General features: G+C 40.8%; 1 protein-coding gene across 4 annotated transcripts in view; it reads left to right on the forward strand.

The window, feature by feature from the left end:
* The window catches only part of PAG1 (phosphoprotein membrane anchor with glycosphingolipid microdomains 1), a 104,574-nt gene that overhangs the window by 64,944 nt on the left and 22,360 nt on the right, over positions 1-17,270 (forward strand). For all 4 annotated transcript variants that reach the window (XM_068186077.1, XM_068186092.1, XM_068186086.1 and 1 more), the window contains one exon: positions 188-252. The gene's annotated coding sequence lies outside the window, so the exon portion shown is untranslated. The remainder of the gene's footprint in view (positions 1-187; positions 253-17,270) is intronic.

Here is a 17,270-nt window from a genome sequence, read left to right on the forward strand (position 1 = left end):
CCTTCAGAGTATATGACACTAAGAGGGCAGGGTCAATTTAAAATAAATAGCTTTTGCTTACGAAGTTGACTTCAGCCTATTGTATACATTTCTGTAAACAAAAAGATGCAGCAGAGTTTGGGATGGATATAAGCACAGGCAGGGGTTTTGAGATAATGTCTTAACCAGTGTTTCATCTGTTTTTCAGCCCAGAAGCTTTGGCTTCTTCACTGGGAGAGCCTGTATGAAGACCTGTGTGGATGATACTGCAAGGTAAGGAATACACTTTAGGTATGTTCTTTAAGTTCTTAATTTTGCATTGCTACAGGGTTTCTGTGTGAGAAGTTGCTACACTCTATTTAATTTCTTCTCAGAGAGACTCCTTTGTTTGGTAGTAACAAATAAATGAGCAAGACTAATGGTTTACAGTGTAGATGATGACATGTCTTAAATGATGTTGAATTTCAGTTTCTCTGCTATGAGCCTCAAACTGTCCCTTTGGGGAGATGCTCATGCCGTGTGTCTGTCTGGAGGACCTCTTGGTGCAGCATCACTTGCAGTGTTTGATTCAACTTGGTAATGTTACATTAAAACAGGAGTGTGCATTGTATTTTCTGATTCCCAGAAATATTATCACTTCGTGGCATTCCCCTGCCAACTTTAGTGTCACCTTTCGTTCTACACTCGTCTCTGGATAGCAGTCCCCATCACCTCTATTTCCCTGCAGGCACAGTGCACTTGAGGCTTTTATCTGCAGGTAGACTGATGATCAATGAACAGCACCATTCTCACCTCCTCTCCCAGGGCCTCATGCACTGGGTCACCAAATAATTTGTCAATAAATGAAGAATCTATTTGAAATAAATTGATGAGGAAATGTGGAACTCTTCTGATCTGGGGTCCTAAAAGTCCTAATTGCCTTTCATGCTAGGCAATTCACAAGCCTGCATGCATATCACAAAGTCTAGCAGTGTTAGTATAGTACAGCTGTGCTGCATATTTCCTTAATCTGCTTGTTTAGAGACACCCAGAATATTCATCTTAATCATTTTTCTGCTGCATAGTAGGTACTGGAGGAAATACCAGGGAGAGCCCTGTCACTGGGAAAATGCATCATTTCAATGTGTAATGTAAATATTTTAGCTAACCAAATGTAAACACTGTTTTGCCTTTAGGATGGGAAAAGACTGTCGCAGTCAGAAACGAGCTGACATAAGAGTGACCCTGTATAGATGAGATACAAAATTGTGTTCACACATTTTGGTAATCAAAACAGAACCCTTAATGAATTGCCTAGTGTGAAAGGAATTACAAACACAAATGTGCCTGACACAAGGCATTAGGAAGTTGTTGCTGTATTAATGCTAGAATGAAGGACTTTTCAGGATTCACAGGGATCCAAGGTCTGTGGGGAGGATGACGGGAGATGAGAGAGATAAGAGGATGAGAGATGTGCTATGGTGAGGGCTAAACAAAGGCTGGAGGCTCTCTGGAGGGAAACCTAAACTTTTAAGTACACTCTGAATGTCCATGCTCCTCCATGCCACTAACTATGAGTTGTGTTCACTGTGCCAGGACAGTAAATTCAGAAGTTTTCAAGGGTTAAAAGATGGTAGAAGCAACAAATATGCTAGATTCAGTGAGAAGCACCTTACTGCACTCACAGCCATGCTGTGGTTTTTCAGCCAGTGGATTCAAAGGAAAGCAGAGTTCTTAGGGAGCTCAGAGTGGTTGCTCATCAGTTCTGCCTGAACTGGCTTCATAAGTGTGTGAAGACTTATGTTCAAGTGGTTCTTGATAGAAACCAAACACGTGATTTAACTTTTGGTACTGAAGTTGGTCCTGAAAAGCAGCACGGGATCCAGAATCCTTCCAGATTCCACTTGACTTCATTGTGCAGTAAATGGTCTTTGGGCATTCATCAGATTGCTAAGAAGAAACATCCGGAGATGATTTCGTTGGCTGTATGTTCTAGCCCTTAAATTGTTAATATCCAAAGAGGAAGAAACGACGCAGAGGATTTGTCTAGACTCCATAGTTAGATCTTATTTCTGAAGGCACAGGTTCATGTAAATGCCCAAGTGAGTAAGCTTTCATTACTGGAATAGCTGGGGGATTTTTCAAGGTTGGTTTTTGCTTGTATTACCAACAATGGGTAATATATTAATGTCTGCCTCACATTTGCTATTTCTTTGTTATAACAGCTGGAAATTTACATTTACACATAGGCCTCAGAGCTAAAAATGTCATTCCCTGAGTTAAAAACCCATAATGATTTTTGTTGTTCTCCTTGATAGGAAAGGAGAACTGAAAATACAAGGAAAAGACAAACAGGAAGGGTAGCCCCCAGATGATAAATGATCTCAGTTGGAGCAAAGATTAATCATGTATAGTGTAGCCTTAAAAGTGTCATTGTCTGCCACTACTACAGCAATTTAGCTATAGCCAAATGAGCAAATCTATCACATTATTTAAAGAAAGTAGATGAAATCAAATATTAAACGTCATCAGTGAACGTTTTTCCCTCTTGTGTGGATGAGAAGTGTTCTGCATAGATGAGAATAACATTATCACAGAATCAAACTTGTGTTGCTAGAAAATCTAAACATTTTGTGCAATAACTTCTTTTAATTATTCTCTTGAATACAGATAATCCAAATCTCCTTTATCTCCCAGACAGATGTATCAATTTTCATGGGAAAGCATTTATACAGTCAAAAGTAAGAACTTCATTTTTTTCCTTTATGGGCAGGAACTTCATATACATTTGCTAAAGGGCTGTATTGTGCCTTAAAAAAAAACAACAAACAAAAAAGGATTCAGTGCTTTAGCACAGGGAAAAGGGTAGGAACAGATTGCTCTGTAGTGCTGAATTCACAGCATTGTTTTTTCTAAAATAGCATCATATTATTTGAAAGCTGATGAGAGAGAGGGAATTTAGGAGAAGGGAAGTGCAGTTGAAAAATTTTTGGAAGGGGATTGTAAACTTCGGGGCAGAAGGGAGTTAGATAAAAGAATCTGTGAGAATGGGAATGATAATGTGAAGAGGAACAGACTGTGCTGGTGACATCTTTTGGCCAAGGTTTTGAAAAGAATTCGGAATATGATCTGCAATCTCTGTCTTTGAGGAGGGGAATAGGAATTTTTCCATTTACAGTAAAGTCAAGTAAGAATGTCATTGCTCCAGCTGTTAAAATATTTTGAAATCTACTTCAAACTGATTATTTATTGCAGTGTTAAAGTATGGACTATTGTGGACAGAAGAAAAAGAGAAATTGGAATCAATCCCAAAAAGTGGGTTGAAAGTATAATTTATGCTTCCCTGAGAGGGAATGGGACTGGTTATCCAGTTCAGCTCATTCCAACCCAGTTCTCTGAGAGACTGGTTTTTTGGAAGTCTCCTTGGATAGATACAGCTGGAGGTGAACAGCTGGAGGTGAACAAATCTCAAGGTTCAAATCTACAAGGGAAACTTGGAACCCTCTGTCAAAGCCAGGGGTAAATAGGATGCATATTTTGAGGCTGGTAGTGCTATCTGAGTGTGACTTCACAAAGTCCTTTACATGAGGACCATGGCATCGCAGGCATCTCTGGCATACACTTGAGAACAGACTTGTGTAAGGCAGAGTTTCTGCAGAAGGTGGATGGGCTACATGGGCTGCTTCTGTGCCTGCTGCTTTTTCGGAAGCCCCTCTTTCATCATGGGACAGAGCAGTCCACCATCTTTGCCTGTTCAGTCATTTCTATGTAATGCATTCTTCACATTTATATCTACATTTAACCAGATGAATAGCAGTAACTTTCAGCATTAGGTAAATATGTCTGTGAAATGAATTTATCCTTCTGCTGTTTGGACTGTCAGTAGCCTTGGACAATCTGCTGTCATCAGACTGGCTTGGGTTCTTAGTTTTGCTCTCGTGGCACAGCCAATTCCATTCCAGTGTATGTGAATTAAAGAGAGTATGCTGTAATAATATTTTATATTTACACAGCACATCTCATCCCAGAGGACTTTATAAATCATGTATATTCAACACCTCTGACCTTTCACAGTCCCTTCAGAGCTGGAGAACAAGCATTTTATGAAAGCAATAAAACCATAGGAATTTTTTCTCTGTAACTGGGGGGAACTCATTAATTACAGAATGAATTTTGTTCCCTAAGCTACAGCTTCAGTTTGTGAAGACCTTTGTTGAAAATTTCTTCAAGATGAGATGCATGATCCTATGTTTTGTGTACACCACGGACAAAGAGCTAATCCATCCTTTTAAAACTGGACCCCTGGAAATATTGCACTCTTGCATCAAAACGAACATAAAAATGTCACTACCTCTATACCTTGGCTGTCATTTTACTCATAAATCGTCAAGTCTTCCTGAAGGATCTGCCCAAAATGCTATAGTCTGCCTTCCCCCCCAGCTGCTACGCATCCTCCCATCTCAGTGTGGGGAATACAGCAAAAGAGATGCATCAGAAAACCTGTTTCTTGCTTTTGAGGAAGTCAAATGTGACTGATCCTCTGAGGTATCAAGCTGAAGAAATTCAGCATGTCTGTGCATTTGGTCAGCATATGCAGAGGAGGAGCGATGAGCAAGGCCAAAGGAACAAGGCAGAGGAGGAGGATGGTGATGAATTCATCTTCCAGGCATTCAGTGCCTCTTCCTGTGAACGTTAGGAGGATGACCCAAAGCCTGTGGGTATCAGTTAGTGTCTGTCCCTGCAGCACTGGGCCAGTGAGGGAGAGTGTGGGGCCCTTTGTCTTCCCAGGGCATCCTTCTTGAGCCTCGCAGAGGCTCAGCTTATGTGCAGGACTACCTCTACCTCAGTGGGGTCATATTCCCTCTACTTTAAGAAAAAACTCCAGAGGAGCTGCTTTCCTGAATTTTCAAGAAGAAAATTGACATGCAGCCTTTTCTAGCGCGGCCTTTGCCAGGCCATTTTGTGGGTTGATTTGGGCCTTATTTAGTCTGTTGCTTTAAACAGAAGGACAACAACATTTCTATTCTAGTTGTACAATTCAGCAAATGGATTACAAAACCACAGTCAACTGTGACTGTCATGGATGGTAACTCAGTTAATAATAGATTAAAGAATTTTTACATTTTCGGTGTATTGTTTTGCCATTTGTCTCTCTTTGTAGCTTGTCTGGATTTAATATAGTTTATTCCATTTAGGAGCATTGCTGAGACAAACCCCATTAAAGCAGGCATTATAGTCCATGTTTTGATTAGCACTCAAGGCCACTAGATAATGATGCTTAAAAAAATATCTTATTTCTGTCATGGTCATTAGCACTGTGATCATTGCCAACCTTCATACAACAGTGTAAGTTGGTTTTTTTCCCTAAATCTCAGAGCCAATTGTGAATGTCTGTAATATAGTCTGTGACATTTGAACTGTAACATTTATCTCAAAAATAACAGTTCTTGCTCTTTCAGTGCTCATACTTGCAAGAAACTGGATCTTTATATGTAAGACAGTCAAAAAATATCATTAACTAGCTAATATTTTTCAAAACTATTTTATTGGGGTGATTTTTTGTATTTTTAGTTTCATGTTGTGGTGAGGCTTTCTAGACATTCAGGTATGTACATGTTCTTCTCAAACAACATCCTGACCAGAGAAAGACATTTGCACCACTCCTAACAATACCAGACCATTTCAGCCCTGGACTGATATGGGCAATTAAAATAATTTCCACACATCATGTTTAAGCCAGTGACATGTAATTTTAGGACAAAGCCTCTCAGCACCTCTTTCCAATATCCATCTGCACTCAAAGGATAAGCGGCTGCTATTACATGCTAATGTCTTTTGAGGGTGAATGGCCATTTTAGGGCATGTTATTAACTCTGTGCAAATCAGTGCATTTTCCATCTTAGTGTACAGAGTTGACTTCACACGCTGTTCCCTTTGCAGGTTTTAGTTCTGTTAGCCAAAAAGAAAAATGAGAAAAATTATGCATTTGATGAGTTTGGGTTGGCATCTTGAAGGATGGGGCATGTCCATCTGCAATTACATGCTTAGGCTGTGGGGACCAGACCTCTCACCTTACAGGCTTGTGAAATTGCAGGTCTTAGGGCAAAAAGGCCAGCCAGACCAATTAACATGTCTAATAACACAGCTGACTTATATTACTTTGTTGCTGTGTTTTACCTACTGCAGATGCACACTGGATACCTGGAAAGAGGCACTCACTCTAGTGTTTGTCTTTTATTCTTAAAGACCCAAGTCACCCTGAGCTCCCACTAACTTGCCAGATCCAGGTGTGGGAGCCCAGCAGACTCCTGAGGTCCTCTGAGCTGCTCATTGAATCCTCAGAGCAAGCTGAATGCTTCTTTGCATGAACATACTTCTTTATTGAGATAAAAATTCCTGGTTTCGCCCCCCTTCTCTTCCTCCTGAAAAGGAAAAATATGAGTGCACACACACACACACACACACACACACACAAAATGGGTATAGCACACAGAGCTTTAGCACAGTCTTGCTTTGGTTTAAAACTGGCTTGTTACTACCAAGAATGTGTTTCTTGCTGTGGCCATGATCCCCCAGCCCCTGCTCCAGCATTTAGGGGACTGATGTGGGATGAGGGGCTAGGAGTGCCAAATGTATAAAATATTAATTTTTGTTGAACTGTTCCACAATTCTCCAAACCTTCTGAACACAGAAACCTTTTTTATCATATTGCAGCCCAAGCCACCTAATCTGTACTCTTCTGGTTTGGGCATTTTTTAATTAATTTTGCTCACTAAGGCATCCAGATCTGTTCTATTCCTACTATTTGTTTTGTCTAGCCTTGCTCAGAGTAGATAATTAATGGAGTAGTTAAAATACCATCATCTTAATGCTCTTTACCATGGATGAAAACCTGCTTGTCTTAGAAGCTGTTATACATGAACCATGTAGAAGAATTAGCTTCAGAGTGGAATAACCCTGCATTCAACCAGTCACCACACTGACCTGGTTTTCCTGTTATTATTCTTACCTAAATAGTTGCTGCAGTTGAAAGGCATCTCCCAATTTCTAAAACAGAGGAGAGAACCAGATCTGTGGAAGATAATTTAAAAAAATGTAAATCCTCACTTGTGAATTTCTGATAAATGCTGATTAAATTCCCACAGTTCATAATTTCTCGTTATTTATTTAATTTATACACCATTATAACTGTGGATGAGGCTTTACAAAACCACAGGGACACAATCTTTGCCCTAAAGAGATTGTAGCTGAAATTAGACACAACATATGACCGATTATTTCAATAGACAAAGCAGGATTACACCAAATAAAAATGTTTTTTGTTGCATATATTGTGTACATTGTAAGCTTGTAATCATACAGTTATTTGGAAAAGACCTGTTTGTGCCCCTGAATGTGGTGATTCGTAACAAAGCTCTAGAATAAAGCCATCATTATTGTTTGCTGGTTTAAACCAGAAAACCTGGGACACTAATGACTAATCATTGCTTTCCTACAGGCAATTTAATTAAAGAGCTGGATTTAATAGAGGATGTATTCAGTATTTACTTCTAGCTGCTGTGGCCTCTGAGGATCTTCAGTCCATTTTTAGACCCATCTTGAAGATATTGTTTGCCTGGTGCATTTTATTGCATGGTGAAGGCAGAGCCTCTTGGAGGCTCCAGCAGGACACCACATTTTCTTCGGCCTTATCTTGGGCACACAGTGAATAATAAGATTTGTCTGAATTTTAAGTAAAGAAGTGTCTTACTCCATACATATAGAGCTCTTTTCCTACTATTTAGTTCCAAGTACCAGTGTCATATTTTATTTCCAGGAATAAGCCATAATTTTGCAGTACATCATTATTTGTGTTCCTCAGCAGAAGAGGCTACCATCCTCATATAAATACTGCATGTACTTGTATCAAATCCTCAGGCTTTATTTTGACATTTGAGTATCTAGACCTTTTGCTTGACAGGACTTCAGCTAATGAACTGAGGTTTGTCCACTATTTCCAGAGCTCTGCTAGTGTAGAGCTCATCTCATCCCCTCTCTAGATGAGGAAAAATGTCCATGGTAGGAGCAGGGTGAGCTGGGCGAAGGGAATGGGGCTGGAAACCTCCTCATCCCCTGCAACAGGTGAGGGCTGGGGTTTTATTCCCCAGCAATTCACTCAGATAAAAAGAGGATTAGGGTACCTGCTTGCCTACCCCACAGGATTCTGGTGTGGCTAATTAGTCAATATTTGCACAGCTCTGAGAAAATGCTTTAAAGTGCCAATTATGAATAATAATTATCTTCTGAAGATGACTGGGAGTCCTCCACGTTTGCATGTTGATTCAGGCCACGGGAGTCAGTTTTTCAAATAACAGCCCTTATTTAAATGCCTTGCTGATTCCTTATCTCATGTTGTGTGTTGTTTTTTTAAGGATGATGAGAAACATTAGTTTACCCTTAGGAAAGACCAGGTCTGACTGTTTTCAGTAATGAGTTATGTACTTAGTCACAGTAGGTAAATTTACAAACCAAGCAGGACACACTCGGAGATCGATTCTGTCTGTTGGGCAGATGGTTTTACACAAAACATTCAGCAGGACAAGCCTGCTGAGACTTTAAAACAAATACTGCTAAGTAACATTGCCATAAGCCTCTTAATATGGTGGTGATGCCTGATTTACACTCTGCAGAGCTCCTACTTTATTTATATCTCATCTATTTACTGACGTGTAATAGATTTACTCTGGGAAGAGACTCGATCTCGGCAGATTTACTTTGAAGGCTGACATTTTCAGTTGCATCTTACTTCCAGAAAATAGTAACTAGTCCTCAACACTAACTGCAGGACACTTAACTATTTTATTAGTAACAGCACACCAGTATTAAAGACAAAGCAAGAACAGCCTAGAAAAGAAGTCCATGACTGGACTTCAAATTTTTAAGATTCCTGGAAACTTTCTGTTGCAGCAGAAATATTTTTTTTATTTTTCTTAACATTTCTGCATTTTCTTGTAGCTTTAGAAATGATGCTGGTCTCCTTAACCGGATAGTAAGAGGCTTAATTATTTATTCTAATTTTATATGAGCTAATTGGAGAAGTGTTGCCTGTAATTTAGTTTTAATATTTGAGTCTGTATGTCTGTATGTTAATGTTGCATTAAATAAAAGGAAGTCTACAGTTGTACTTAATTCTACACAGAGAACCAAATTCTGCCTCCGGTTACTACACAAGAGCAGTGGGAACAAAATTGGGCCAGACGTTCCCTGCCTTCTATCTCTTTGCCGTAACGTAAAATTTTAATGGGGAAAAATTACACAAAAAAAGTACACTTTGTTTAAAAATGTTCATAAAAGGAAAAGAAGGGGGGTTTTTTGCCTGAATAGAGGTCTTTTGATAGTTGTTTGCTAATTTTCTGCTTATACATGTGTTCAGTAGCTGCATAGGGACATTAAACACAATGTTGATATGAGCCCACACATTGATGCTCCAGCAGAGGGGTCTTAAATATTCATATGATGACTAGATTTGTGTTGTTTTATTTGCTTCTCTACCCAAAGTCCTAAGCGCCATCAGATAATTAAACATTACAGGGTCTGTGATAGTGAACGTTTCTGAAAGTCTGAACATTAATTTTGTGACCTGCCAGCTGGAAGGAGTGTGATGCTCTGGCATTGTTTTACTTGGAGAAAAGTGTTTTTCTGATATTCAACTAAAATGTTTCATCTCTGAATAAATCCTTATGGCTTTCTGAGAAGGATTTAAGTGCTAAGAGCATTCAGCTTGGTGTAGGAAATTATTTTAGAGGAAGATGTTTGTGCCTGTGCAATAGTAAAGCATAGCATTACTGGTGTGAGATTCAAGTGCAACTGAAAACTCCTAAATTCAAGCAAGTATCTGCAGGGCAACTTCAGGCCCCATTATAGTCAGTGGCAATCAGAGCCCCCTTCAGCTGCTCATGCAGAAGCAGCTGGTGCCTTTTGAGGTGCCCTGGTGCATTTTTCATAGTTTCTTAATAGCTATTTGAGAAGCATGAGAGTTGGCCCTGTGCCATGTCTGCTGACCTCATCCAGGTGCAGGTTTCATCTGCCTAAAGAGATGGCAGTGAATGGTGTTTGAAATGCCATAAACTGTGCCTTTTGGCCTCCATCTGCCACTCCAGAAGGACACAAATCTCCTGCAGTTCATGCATCAAGTTGTTCTGATGCCTTGTGAAGACTGACCTAGAATAGAGGCTAGATGGAGCTAAACAATAAAGTAGGTATTTATTAGGAGACCTCAATGGATCCACCTTGAGCAGCACAAGAGCCCAGACAGGGTTACACCCAAGATGAACACAAAATGGTCACAAAAATGGACAACTGGTCACAGGGCCTCACACTTTTTTAAGTTCTGGTCCATTAGCATATTGGAGTTAATTGTCTAGTTAAAGCTTTATCTTAGGAAGTCCCATCCTTCTTGTTTTTCTCTCTTCAGTCCACCGTTGTTTATGCTCTTGGGCCTGAAACACGGATCATTTGTCCTTGACCCCAGCTAGAGAAGGAATTGTTTTGTCTGCCTACTCTGTGAAGAGAGCTTACTATCCCCTAATATGAAGCTCAGAACTACGCACTAAAGCAGAACAGAATCTGAAAAATACAAAAGCTAAAACCTGAGGCATCAGTTCACCTCTGTGGACACATCTGCACAAACATCCAGACATCCTGGATGCCTTTAGGCAGCTCAGGCAGTTCTAGCTGCCAGTGTTTAGGCAACTAAATGGCCCCCTGGGCTGGTTAACTGCATCTTTTGTGTGGCTCCATTGCCTGGTACCCCTGGAAACACAGGAGGCTCAGACACGTCACTCACACATAGACACGCTTGGGCATCTCACGCACCTCACGATGGGCGGCTGACTCCCACACATCCTGTCACAAGCGTGACACCTCACTGAGCCTGCACAGCTGCCTGGGACTTTGTTGGGAGAAAATAAAAAATCTATGGAAGGGCTGAGGAAGGAAAGAGAGAAAAGTGTAGTTCTGCACATGTTACTGCTGTGCTGTGCTCTGTAACTCAGCTGCTGAGACGCACTGTGGATTTGATCTGTGGTCTCCCAGTCGTCCTGCCTTATCTGCATAGCCACAAAACGGCCACTGGGCAATCAAGCCAAGTCAGAAAACTGCACCAGAGGGACGTCAGTGGCCCTGAGGCTTGATCACTGGGCAGCACCAGCCCAGTGGAATAAATTGTGCATCCTGAAATGGCTGAAATGACCGTCCTTCTGAGACAGCAGTAGGTACCCTATGGTAGCTGGCTTATTTTCTCCATCTCTTTTGGCCGACATCATTTCCCAACATCATTTTGCCTTTTCCTTTCCTTCTCTTCACCTGCGTTTGCCAGCAGTGCTGTCTTTGCCTATTAGCAGTTGTGTACCAGCTGCTGTGCTTTTTCTTTTTTTGGCAGTTTCCGTGCAGATTGCGCTTGCTTTTTTTGCCCCAAACCTTTTTGATGCATGTCAGCATTTTATCTGTTCACATGCACTCGGGAATGATAGGAGCCATGATCTATTTGGGTCAGTGCATGCCTGTAACAATTCCAAAAGGAGGGATTTTCTAAGAATAAATTCTCCGATGCCAATCTAGTTCTCATTCTTACCCACATAATATCTGTTAGCACCTTCTGCTATTTTTATACATGTGAAACTGGGGTAGCGTGATGAGTCTTTCTGTTGTTTTTGCTTTCTTCCAGATGAACTAAGTCTTGCAATTCTTCTGTTGGTTGAATAACTCATGGAAATACATAGCAAAGCATGTCGTTTAGCAGCTGCCCCAAACTAACATCTGCAATCATACATTTCAAGTCAGCTGAAAATTCAAAAAGGACTCTCTAAAAGGATGACATGGTTGTTTTTTTTTTTTGAAAGTAGCGCATAAATTTGATATTGAATCTAAGTAAATGCAGAGGTAGATGACCTTTGTTCATCAGGCAGTTTGCCAGGTGTTCATTGCAGTCAAGAAAAATTTTCAACAAAAGGAAAAATTAATTTACTGTCACTGCCATCAAATCAACCTGTAAATGTTTCAGCTTTCAATAACTAATGGTCACTCTCTTGACTTACAAATGGTTTCTTTGAAAACTGTTTCCTTCTACAGAATTGGATTGCTTTGCAATAAAACTATGTCCTGAAGTGATGAAATGGGATGAAAAAGCTTTTTTCACCATATAGCATTAGGTTATACTTTAAAATGAACCATGTTCAGGAGGTTTTACAAGAGGCCTGAGCGTGGCACATTTCTCAAAGAATAAAGCAGATGAAATCTAGATTCCTTGGTTCAGGAAAATGGAACCTGAAGAGGGTGTTATAACAGTGGTGTAATGATAAATTCTAAAAAATAGGTAGTTGTTGAAATTACTGGGTGGGCTGTGGTGTATTGTAGCTGTATATGTTCTTCAGCTGAATACTCATTATTGTGTGTGTGTCTGGTGTAGTGCTTAAGGCCATTTAACACATTTTAGGTGAGCCGTTCTATTGCCCAATTCCTATCATTCCCTTCTCTCTCTGAGAGAATGTTTTCATGTATTTCTCGGCATCTGCTCTTTGTATTTATGACGTGCCCTTTCTTCACCACTTGGGAATCCTGATACTAATAGGCCATAACTAAAGTAATCAAAATAAGTTGTTATCAGTACTGCTAGTTTTAAAAAGAGTTTGTGTGCGTGTTTGATCGGTACATTTTTACAGAAAAATAATCCAAAGGAAAAGTGATAAACCAAAAAGGCTGTCCAGGATGGGAAATACTCAGTGAACAGTCAGGGTGGCTGTGCTCTCTGCTAGAAGCACTGAGCCTCAAGGTGGGTGCAGAGCTGATGGCAGCTCGTGGAGCTGTGGCACTGTGGCAACACTGGTGTGGCCTTTGGAAAGGAGGAGGAGGAAGTTGTGGAAGGAAGATCAAGGTTTGGTGGGTTGCAGAGAGTGAGTGAAGGTGCCAAGAGGAGGCAGGATAGCAGAGGTGGAGGATTCCTGGCCATGCAGGAGCAGAGACAGGACCTGCTTTTGTGGTGCGTGTGCATGTGGACATGGGCCCAGGCCTCCAGTGCCTGCTGTGGTCACATGTACACAGCTGGAAGAGTCTTCTCCGCTGCTGTGGGAATGGCACGTGCTTACTGCTGATCAGTCGTACAAACGTTTTGAGCTTGTTATCTGCTCTTCCCTCATACATCACTGGTGAAAGACTGTTCTTACCTGGTGTGTCTTGACTGCCTCTCCTGTCTCTGGAGAGCAGTTATCCTGTATCTTGACAGGCTTTCATCAAATCTCAGACACAGTCTTCTCTTTCAAAACCTTAACAAGACTACGTTCTGTGGGGAAAAAGTAATGATTTGGGTCAGCACAGCAGAGAAACCTGGAAGAAGCAAAGCCTATTGATAGCATGAAGTGATGCAACGCTCTGCTCATCCTGCCTACCAGCCATTGCTTCTCTGTCATCATGCTTTGGCAGCTCGTAACTCAAGGTAGTGGCAAAACTTTTTGCAGGAGGCATGATGAATTTATCTTTCTCTCTGCAGTGCTGCCCATATTGTAGAGCCTCCTGTGAAAATAATACTAATGATGACACAGGAAAGCACAGAGGCAGGGGAAGTCTCGAAGCAGTAGTGATGCTTAAACTGCAGAAAAACCGATGCCAGCAGGGAACAAGAAGAACATACTGGAGGAAGGGGGGAAAAGGGATTTTCTTTAGTAATTTGTTATTCAACAAATCTGAGTTTACAAGCTATAGGCCAAATTCTGTCTTCTGATTCTTGCTTTAATGCAAGAGGAGGGTATTTTTACTAGGGATCATGATTTATTCATGTTAACAAAATGCTTTTTTATGCCAAGTTCAGTCTACAAAGTGGTAGTTAGTAGATGACATTCAGAGTGGAGATTTCCCTTGAAACAACGTGAGAAAGTATTTATTTTCTGAAGTCCATTTCCCTTCACAGATAGTTTTCTACCATGTAATATCCAACAGTCAGGAAAAAGAGCCCAATACTGTGACAGGCTGGATATGTAAATGCAATATTCATATAAAGCTTTAATGGAGGGTTTCTTTTCCACGGTGTGTGAACCAAACATCTCAATTAAATCGAGAAGGGAAAGACCTGGTTTTCGTTAGCTGTGAAGACTTTCAGAATTACATTAGTTGCAGTTGATTAGATCTCATAATTGCATTTGCTGTGTGTCAGGATGAAACAGTAAGGGGTTTGGGTGTGTTGAGGGGGGTGGTACCCAGCTCGTAGATCACTCCTGCAGGACTCATGATTAATTTCTGCTGCCTAGGTCTGTTGGGGTCAAGCCCAGGGTTTTATATTTCACTCTCTAGAGCAGGAGAGAAGGTGGATAAAATGCACCATTGTGTCACAACATTGATGTGGGGGGCAGGACAGGATTTTGCCTCCCTGCTCCATGCTGCTGCAGGTGCCAAGCAGGACATTGCCTGTGGCTCAGTGGGGACGTGAATCCACAGGATATTCTGGACTGTCAAAAGCAAGTGATGTTTTCATTTACCCCAGCTCTGCTTCCAATTGAAAGGGCAGAATGGTGTCATTATGCTGGTCTCAGGAAATTGCAATGAAGTTTTGCCACAGCGTGAGGCTGTGAAAAGGTGTGGTCTGTCAGGGCTGCTCCTGCTGCCCAAAGGCTTAGTTATCCACATTGTCTGGTCTGATGGCTCAGCCAAGGAGGTCAGCTCAGAGGAGTGCATCTGAGGCCCTTCCCAGTGGGTCAGCACACGTCAGCCTCCCCTGGTTTTGTCCGTGATTTATAGATATCTCCTCTCCTAATTCTAGGTGTCTGAAAGGTCACTGATCTGTCAGAGATGAGGAATGACCTTCACAGCTAACTTTGAAGGTACTCCTCTCTCCACAGGAAGAAGTGAGTCTTTACTGATCATGCAGAGCATAGAGGCAGCCAGTTTAGATTATCTTTACAAGATTGAATTAAGGTGGCACCTTCCCTCAGGGAACACATAGCTGTGTTTCCAACTCAGAGAAACCAAAGATCGGTGGCACTGAGTGGGGACACCAGGTATCTGGATAAGTTGCAAGAACTCTTCAAAACCCACCAAATCCTTCTTTGTCTTGGACATTTTTTCATGAAAATTAAGTTATTCAGACAGGGATTCTCTCATGTGCTGTCTTGGTCTTATCTTGACAAAAAGTAAACTCTTCAAGACAGGGACCATCTCCAGCAATAAAGAAGGCTCTGCATACGTACACCAAATACTTAAGAAAAGCTGACATTCCTAATGACATACAAATGCTAAAAAGTTTAAAATTATTTTATTGAATAAATTAAAGTGAAATGAAATTTGAGCTTGAAATAACTCTACACCTATACAAAGCAAATTGTAAAGTGAACTCTGTTTTCTTCAAATTGATTTGTCACCAAGTTCAATCACGGCTGCGTCTCTTGCTGTGGGATATCACACAATTCTCACTAATTCCTTTTGTTTCAAGATTACTTAATCTTAAATATAACAGGCCCTTCTGATTTAATTTGTATTCTACCTCTAAGGACCATCACTTAGCTTCCCTGGAACACTCCTGTCTTCCAGACATTTATATACATAGATTTTATTATAGCATTGTCACTCAATTATCTGGACTGTTTAGATTTAAATTTTTTTTGATTAATTTTTAAAAGAATTGGGATGATCTTCATGTGCTTCATTTTAGGGGTGCATCTCACTCAAGGCACATTAAAAGGCTGTAGCACCCTGACAGTTGGATACAAGACATTTTTTTAATTTCTCATTTTAGGTAGAGTTATTTTCACTCTAAGTAATAAAATTTGAGCAATCTGAAAGTTTAGTATTAGTGGGAGCCATTTAGTTTTCTCCTGTGATGGGAACAGAGATGAGATCCCACAGGTGGGAGTCTGCAGATAGCATCTGAGTAAACAAAAGCCTGGTTTTAGAAATGTAAGCGTACAGAAGTGAAATCTCATTCTAAGTAGAAGTCTCTTTCTAAATTTTTTTAGAGAAAAAAAAGAGCAGTATTTCACTGGGGACTATCAAAGCATTGTGTTTTGCTGCTGCATATTTTGCAGTCTTCTGTAATTTTATACAGTTGGGGTCCTTTGTAAATTGGAAGTAGCGTCTGGAAAAGTACCATCTACTTGTTGTGTTTCTTGGCCCGATTCAAACACCAGTTTGAGAACAATTGCCGTGGATTTTAGAGGTCTTTTAGGTCAGATGACTGAGACAAACTCTGTGTGTGCCTACTTCCCAAGCTAGGGGGAATGTCTCAGTTTCTATTATTATTACCTGAGATGGCAAAAGGGTTGCTTGAAATGTGGTTGCACTGCAAAAACTGAAAGGGGATTTAGCATGGTAGAATTACATAAACTGCAAAGTGAAATAATAAACAAGCCCTGTTTAATATGAAAGAGCATCTAGTTCCAGGAAAAGCAAAGCTATCAGGAGTAGTTGTGTCAGAGCTGGAAAACACAAAGACAACTTTTATTTCTATATACTCTAAAGTATGCAGTAATCGTGGTCTAATTACCTCACTGCAGCCAGAAAGCAATATGGGATATTGTGGGGGTGTGGGAAAGAACATAATAATGCAACAATTAAGCTGTAATCTTTGGCATGGTCACTCAGCAGATAAAGCTTTTCTGCTGTCGCATTCAAGACAGTCATTATTTGGCTGCTAAAGCCTGGGGAAAATATGTGGTGCTGTTCCTAGGAGCTGTTGCACAGAGGCTTCATTATGGGGTTCTTCCTCAGCAGCTGGCCAAGCCCAGCCAGTGCTCTGCACTTGAGAGCTGTGGCCTCAGCACTCCCCTTCTCCCTGTTTGTGCTTGGGGAGGTTTGTACTGCTGGTAGTGGAATGGAGACAACCTTATTAGCCACTGTGGAATGAATTTGTGAGCTTTAAGTTTTTGGTTACAAACCTCTTTGCTCAGGGCCTGATTTGTAATGGAAGCTGCGTTTGGCAGAGATTTGTGAGTGTATGGTTTATACACAGAAAGACCTTGTGAATGTGGGAAATAAATGTGATTGCTCTGTGACAGGTTAGGTGCATAATTATGCACGTGTATTAACCCCAGGATGGAGACTGTGTTTCACGGAGACATAATCACATTCACATGCAATTATGCTCACCTTCTTTTGAAAATCTAGTTTTACAGCTTGCTATAAAACCTTGCTAGTGACATCTCTTATTTTCAGAAATCCTCCAGCATTTTAAGAAAACTATTCCACTGCCTTGAAGTGAGCCTATGAATTCACACGCATAATTGTTCATACAACTTTCCTGACTTTCCACTTTCCCAGATTTATTTCTTTCTGAGGAGAGGCTGCCTGCACTG

This window comes from Anomalospiza imberbis, chromosome 1 (genome assembly GCF_031753505.1).
Source record: "Anomalospiza imberbis isolate Cuckoo-Finch-1a 21T00152 chromosome 1, ASM3175350v1, whole genome shotgun sequence".
NCBI classification, from domain to species: domain Eukaryota; kingdom Metazoa; phylum Chordata; class Aves; order Passeriformes; family Viduidae; genus Anomalospiza; species Anomalospiza imberbis.